Source organism: Chionomys nivalis, chromosome 1 (assembly GCF_950005125.1).
Source record: "Chionomys nivalis chromosome 1, mChiNiv1.1, whole genome shotgun sequence".
Classification (NCBI taxonomy): domain Eukaryota; kingdom Metazoa; phylum Chordata; class Mammalia; order Rodentia; family Cricetidae; genus Chionomys; species Chionomys nivalis.
In genome coordinates, this window is record NC_080086.1 from 82,428,618 (window position 1) to 82,436,617 (window position 8,000).

General features: G+C 39.1%; 1 pseudogene; it reads left to right on the plus strand.

Annotated features, from left to right (window-relative positions):
- Positions 1-5,028: 5,028 nt before the first annotated feature.
- Positions 5,029-5,914, plus strand: LOC130888504 (serine/threonine-protein phosphatase 2A catalytic subunit alpha isoform-like; annotated as a pseudogene).
- Positions 5,915-8,000: the final 2,086 nt, after the last annotated feature.

Here is an 8,000-nt window from a genome sequence, read left to right on the forward strand (position 1 = left end):
CTTGTAAAGGTATAGTGAAGAAGCAATCCTTTAAATCAATAACTATGAGAGACCATCCCTTTGGTAATAGAGAGGGCAAAGGAATTCCAGATTGCAGAGGGCCCATAGGTTGAATAACCTTGTTGATACCCCTAAAATCTGTCACCATTCTCCATTTACCAGATTTTTTCTTAACAACAAATAGAAGAGAATTCCAAAGGCTGGTAGATTCTTCTAAATGTCTTGCATTTAATTGCTCTTGTACCAACTGTTCTAAAGCCTGCAACTTTTCCTCAGCTAAAGGCCATTGCTTGGTCCATATTGGTTTCTCAGTCAACCATTATAGAGGCAGGGCTGTTGGTACCTTTGAAGGGCCATCAGTTGCTTTGTGTTCTTGTAGAGGCCGAACGGCCAGTTTCTGCCATCTGTAATATCTTTTAATGTTTTCCTCAGAAATATAGGCTCTAGAAGCAGCAGGAATATTAATTTGGGTATTCCATTGCTGCAATATGTCATGGCCCCATAAATTCACTGCAATATTGGCTACATATGGCCTTAATTTTCCTATTTGCCCTTCTAGCCCTATGTATTCAACCCATCTCATGCTTTGTCTTACTTGACATAGTGTTCCAATTCCCACGAACTGAATATCTACCTGCTGAAGAGGCCAATTTGGATGCCAAGATTCTGGGGTAATGATACTTACATCTGCATCTGTGTCCAGTAAGCCAGTAATAAAAATGCCATTTTCACACACTCTTAGCTTTGGTCTCTGTTCATTTATAGCAGTCTGAAAGAATATATGTAACTCATCCTTCAGGCCATTATTGCTTTTGACAGCAGGCATGGAGCTTTTTAATTTTCCTGTCGAGGCATGTTCTTTACAGTAACTGGAAATGACTGGACCACATTCTCCATGGGGCCCTGTGAGAGGCCCCTCATTGTTTCCTGATGGTAGTGAGTTGCCTTGTCTATCTCTTGTTGATCTACATTCATTCATCCAATGCCTGCATTTGCCACATCTCCTACATAAATGTGAAGGCTGAGTCCTTCTATTTCTGTTATTTCTAGAAGAGGCATAATTTTTATTTCTGGAAATCCATTGTCTGCAATTCCTTTTCATATGTCCCATTTTACCACAATTAAAGCATTTGGTATCTTGATGCCTTCTTTTACCATTGGAAATTGTTTCTTCTACCCATGCTTCAGTGCCATAGTCAAATGTATCAACATTCATTGTATGCAAGACCCATTCATCCAAGGGCGCTGATCTGTTCTTTAAAGGCCCCAGGATCCTTTTGCACTCTACATTGGTTTATGATAACTCATAAGCCAAAGACTCAATTATTATACGTCTTGCTTATGGGTCAGATATCCCTATTTGTACAACCTTAGTTAGTCTTTGTAAAAAGTCACTAAAGGGTTCTCTCTGACCCTGTTTAACCCTGATACATGATTCCACTCTCTGTCCTGGGTCCAGAACCCTATCCCAAGCCTTTAAAGCTGCTGTGGCACATATGGATAAGATGTGATCATCATAAAGAGCTTGTTTCTGAGGATCGGAAAAAAGGCCTTCACTTAGAATTTGATCTAGGGAAATCTAATTTTCTTTTGCTATTTCCTGTTTTTCTCAAAGTCTGGCCTCTTTCTTGAAAAGGCATCTGAAATGCAACAGAGGGCCACTTTCAAGCACAGCTGAAGTCAATTGAGCCCAGTCCTGAGATGTGGCCTTGTTACTGAGAGCCCAGGTTTTGAGCATCTCTCTAACAAAGGACGAATGTAGTCCGTAATTCGCAATAGATTGTTTATTTTCCTTCAGATCACTCATATGGATGGGCTGCCATGTATGTTCCTTAACGATCCTAGGTTTTTTGGATCCAATCACCTTTTCTGATGTTATTACTGGAAAGGCAGGTAGAACTCTGGGGAAACTACCCCAGAGAGTTTTACTCACTGATGGAGTTAAATTTTGCCTTTCTGTCTTTTGCTCCTGTTTATCAGAGTCTATAATTTCCTCAATTTTTTTTAAATCTGTTTACCATTGCCTTCTGTAATGCCTGAATCTCCTGTCCAGTATTATGCTCCAAAGCCTTCATCGAGGAAGTTTGTCCATTAGAGATATCTCATCCTTGGACATAATCTTCTTGTATGGATTGTGCCTTCTTGTATGGAAATTCTGTCCATTAATTTTTCATACTCTTTTGATAAAGTCCTATTAATACATTCAGTGGTTTGAATCCTCTTAGATAATGTTTCCGCACCTACAGACAGGGACTGAAGTTTATGAGCCAAATCAGCTGTTCCTTCCTCCAGAGCAGTGAAGTTCTCTTTAAATGAATTAATAAATGACTGCACCTTCTCTACATTTTGCTCACTTGATCGAGTCATATCAGACAAAAATCTAGTCTCCTCCTTGAGAACTCCAAACTCTTTCTTGAGGAGGTTGGTATCAGTCTGAATTGTTTTTGAAATTATCTCAACTTCTGAAACTTGTCATTCAAAATGGTTGTGCCCATCCTTATGTATTCAACCTCTGTCCTAAGAATCCTGGATTCATCCTGTAAGGAGTACATCATTTTTTTATTATCAAACCATACTATAAAGAAGCTGCCAAAACCAAGTCGAATAATAAGCCCCAGGAATAGCCAAACCAGTGGGATATCATCTTGTAAAATCTCAGACATGGTGTAATTTAAAAAGCTGTGAAAACCTTGAATGGTAATGTTGTCTGATTTTTCAATCAAACCTGTAATTATTTTTAATCTAAAGAAATTTTACCTGTAATGACCATTGCCTGCCAGTAGGTGGCAGGGTGCACCTGAATCCATGTGGCCTGGAAGTCAGAACTGGAAAAAAAAATTCTGAAATATATATACTCAAATCTAGAGTTTAAACTCACAGACCATGTGCTGTGTGAATTATTTAACTACAGTTGGGTGGCAGCATAGGTCAGACTCAGCCGCCCACAGGGAGGGGATGCAGAGCAGTCGTGTGTGTGGAGGGTAGCTAACAATGGCGCTGTACATGCGGGCGGCGCTGCTGCTGTTGCTAGGCGTGGGCCAGTACAGCAGGTGGGCGGGCCGGGTAGGGCGGGGGCCAGGGCAGGCTAGGGCTGGGCAGGGCCAGGTCCGCGGAGGGCTAGGGCTGGGCGGGGCTGGGGCTGCCGCAGGCTGGCAGGGCTCAAGCCAAGTTGTGCTTCCTGAGCTCCATTCACTTGCTTGCTCATTCTGTGGTGGTGGCCGCTGAGTGGACGCACAATGAGGGCAGCTCTGGACTGTGCGGAGGGGAGGGAGGCCCCAGCAAGAGAGGTCTGAGGCTCAAAGTTGGGTAGCCAAAAAAGCCGCACGCTAGGGCACCAGTTGAAGGGGCGTGGTCGATCTGAAGTTGTAATTAACCAGACCAACTTAAAATAATATTCAGCTTTAATAAACAGAAGAAAGAAAACTTACAAACCAGGGTTCCCATGATACAAGAATGCAGAGGGCAAAGAGAGGAAACAAAGGCATTTGGATGTTTTTATTTGTTTTGTGTGGCCCCAGGGGGACACACCCTAAACAGAATGTGATTGTCTAAAATTCCCCATCAAGTATTGAAACTTAATAGATGGAATTTGCATCTTATTTTCATTAACTGTTGTGAAATTAAGTATACCTGAGTGTGAAAGCATCTTTACTCCAAATAATAAATAACTAATACAGATTTAGAATATGAAGGAAATGAAAATTTTCAGTAAATTTAGGTTCTGCAGAAGTGTAGTTACCATCTAGATATAGGTCATGTTTTGGAATTAGTAAAAATTGATTATTTTACACCACAGCTATCTTCATGGTAGTCTACAGAGAAAACAAATATTAAGCTAGTGGATAATCAAAATGGATTTATAATCATTAGTCTCACTTAAAAGGAGAAGTAGAAGAGAAGTTATTTAGCCTTGTATGTGGAACTAAGCTTTCAAAATGTGAATTAGTAATTTCAGGTATTTAGGTATCAAGCAAAAGTATACAACCACTGTGTACCTAGAGCACACAGAAACTTCAGATGAACAGAGTGGTGTCTTTTTCACAAATCCTGGTTCAAATGGACTATCCATACTTCACCATGGGAAATGAAAGGTGATGGAGAAGAGGTTTCTGTGTGCTGGTGATGGAAAACTGGGTACATCACAGGTATCAAAGACTAACAGTGGGATTTTAATCTCCTGAGACATTTCTGTTGGCATTAATATCACTAAATTTTTATCAATTAGCAAATAAAACTTTGTGTAATAATGAAAAGACAACATTAGAGCCATTTTAAAACATAAAAAGGTCTGTATATCTGAAGTTTATAATGACTGCTTTGGCGTAAGCCACACGAAGGCTAACTCATACTGAAAGGTTTTTAAAATGTCCTTTTAAAAATGTTATGGATATGAATATTCTGTCTGCTTACACATGAGTGTGTTATGATGCCCTTGGAGGTCAGAAGAGGGCATTAAAATCCCCTGGAGTTACACATACACATGGTTTTCAGCTGCCATGTAGATGTTGAGAAACTAACCTAGGATTTTTGTCAATAAAAAAAAAATGCTCTTGACACTGAAAGATCTCTCCATCCCCTGTTCCATTTTTGTAAAACTTACGTTCTTTGTGTATTTTTCCTATAGAATTTATTCATCCCAGCTATCACCATGACCTTCAGAGTAGAATAAATACGCAAATTCGTCTTCATAATCTAAAGTTGATAATATATATTACTAGAGAAATGAGATTTTTCTAGTCTTTGCAAAATAGATGTTTAAAGAGTAACAAAGTTAATAAGTTTAGAAAGGCAACAAAACCATTGGGATTACAGAAAGCCTGATCCTGAGCTAGGGTGAACAGAGGAGGAGGCACTATGGCAGTCTGCCCAGTACTGTGGAGCAAAGCCAATGGGCTTGCGCTAGCACCTAGCAGCCGCCAGAGGCTGCAGGAAGCATCCAGGGAGCAGCGGTGGCGAGTGCAATTGGCCTGGTTCAGGAGGTCATGCAGGAGCAGCATGGAGCAGCAGCCGGTTCTGGCAGGTGTCATCATGGAGGAGAAATTGTTCACCAAGAAGCTGGACCAGTGGATCGAGTAGCTGCACGAGTGCAAGCAGCTCTCTGAGTCCCAGGTCAAGAGCCTCTGAGAGAAGGCTAAAGAAATCCTGACAAAGGAATCCAACGCTCAAGTTCAAGAGGTTCAGTGTCCAGTCACTGCGTATGGAGATGTACATGAGCAATTTCATGACCTCATGGAACTCTTTAGAATTGGTGATAAATCACCAGAAACAAATTACTTGTTTATGGGAGACTATGTGGACTCAGTTGAAACAGTTACACTGCCTGTAGCTCTTAAGGGATTCATGAGAGAAGATCACACAGGTTTATGGTTTCTACGATGAGTATTTAAGGAGATACGGAAATGCAAACGTTTGGAAATTCGTCACAGACATTTTTGACTACCTTCCTCTCACTACCTTGGTGGATGGGCAGATCTTCTGTCTACGTGGTGGTCTGTCACCATCCATAGACACACTGGATCACATCTGAGCACTTGATTGCCTACAAGAAGTTCCTCATGAGGGTCCAATGTGTGACTTGCTATGGTCAGATTCAGATGACCGTGGCGGTTGTGAGATATCTCCTCGAGGAGCTGGTTATACCTTTAGATAAGATATTTCTAAGACATTTAATCATGCCAATGGCCTCACGTTGGTGTCCAGAGTTCACCAGCTGGTAATGGAAGAATATAACTGGTGCCATGACAGGAATGTAGTAACAATTTTCAGTGCTCCAAACTATTGCTATCTTTGTGATAACCAAGCTGCAATCATGGAACTTGACGACACTCTTAAGTATTCTTTCTTGCAGTTTGATACAGCACCTTGTAGAGGCGAGCCAAATGTCACTCGTTGTACCCCAGACTACTTCCTGTAATGGAAATTTAAACTTGTACAGCATTGCCATGAACTGTATATTGGCCTAATGGAAATGGGAAGAGCAACGGTAATTTCAAAGTGTCAGAAAATAGTTAACATGCAAAAAACATGTTTTCACACTGACCAAAAGATGTGCCATATAAAAATATAAAAAGCCTCTTGTCATCAACAGCCGTGACCACTTTAGAATGAACCAGTTCACTGCATGCCAATGCGACATTGTTGGTCAAAAATCCAGTTTCTGGCATAGTGCTATTTGTAGTTACTTTTGCTTTGTAGAAGGAGCGGTGGGCTCCATTCAGCCATCCAGCTAACTTTACACCCGAAATAATTACACGGAAACTGTATTCATTTTAAAACTGCCTGGACCATTAGTTTCAGCCTCTTATTGGCTAATTCTCACACCTTGCTTTAACCCATATTTAGTAATCTGTGTAGCACCATGAGGTGGTGGTTTATCGGGAAAGATCTTAACCTGTGTCCGTCTCAGAGAGGAGAGACATGGCATCTGACTCACTTTCATTCTTTCCAGCATTCTGTTCTGTCTTCTCTGCCTACCTATGTTCTGACCTATCAGGCCAAGCAGTTTTCTTTATTAATTAACCAATGAAAGCAACAGAGAGATAGAAGACACTCCTACATCATTGCTTTCTTGAGAGACTGCAAAAATAGGATGTAAACATTAACACCCATGAGTCCAGTTGACTTCCACATAGCTGTAGCTTACTCAGCATGACTGTAGATAAGGATAAAAAACAATCATTGGAGCTTAATGAACATTTTTAAATAAGTACTAAGGCCTCCCCTCTTATTTTGTTTCTTCAGAGATACAATTTAATTTAATTGTATGATTTGTCTGCACTCGGTTTATTCCCTTCTCCAATTTCAGCCCCACATTGTACTTTGCTGTTGTTAGAAACCCTAGTGAGTTGTTTTGGATAGAACTATTTCCCCTCCTGTAAGATGAACCCACACATTGGAATTAAGGAATGGATTCAAAGCAACTACTGTAGTGATGGTGTAAGGCTCACCATGATTTTATATTGAATAAATATGGTTTTCTCTTGCCCTGCATACATTACAAAGTGACTGTTACTTTCCAAATATTTTATTTAAGAAATTAAAATGAGTCTGACAAAATTAAATAAATCCAAACACACACAACTGACATTAAACCTTCAAGCATGAAGTTTATGACACTGTTTATAATGGTTTTGAAACACTGAGTTAGTCTTTCACACCTGCTGAAGTCAAGGACAGGTTCTCAGGGAATGTGTGTTAAGAAGAATTCCATGCCTTGCTGAGCAAGAACAATGTGAGAATTGTGTGTCTTTTTATTTTAACTTTTTCAATATATTTAAAGAAAAATTTTAAACTATTTTTTTCAGAAGGACAGATGTGATATTTTTTCAAGTTCTATCTTAGTCTGTTAATCAGAAGTAAGCATGTTAATTATTCACATATTTAATTAATTCACACATGACATTAATTAATGTCTTATTTGATTGTTTTCTGGTTACAGAAGATACAAAATGTAATTGTATTTTTTGTTTTTAAGATTTATTTTGTGGTGTATAAATATATACTTTATATCTTGGGCCTTAATTTTTTTACTAATAGAAATAAGGTATTCTCTGAAACAAATGTGAAACTTTTGCTCAAATATTTGTTAAGAATTTTTGGTCAGTAGTGTTCACTTATGTAGTCTTTATTTCTTGGTGATAAGTTAATTAAAGGGAAATCCTAGAGATTCCTCTTCCATTGTATGGGAACTCATGTCTCACTGTAGATCCTGAAATATTTTCTTCATTATCAATTTTGTTGTTGTGAAAAGTGTGTAAATATGCTCATAAAGAGTCTAGAAGTACTCTCTTAACTTTTTATATTAACTGCTTAGTTGTAACACACTAAACACAATGTATCACTTGGCTTTTTCCAAGCTTGGAAAATAATCCAAGTGTTTCCTTTTAGTTGAATCTCCAAGTAGTATCAGTGAACTTCATGACATAGTACATTTTATTTGTATTTTAATAAATAAAGGTTTCCTTGAAGATCAGACAATTAAAACAGTCACATTGGCCAGA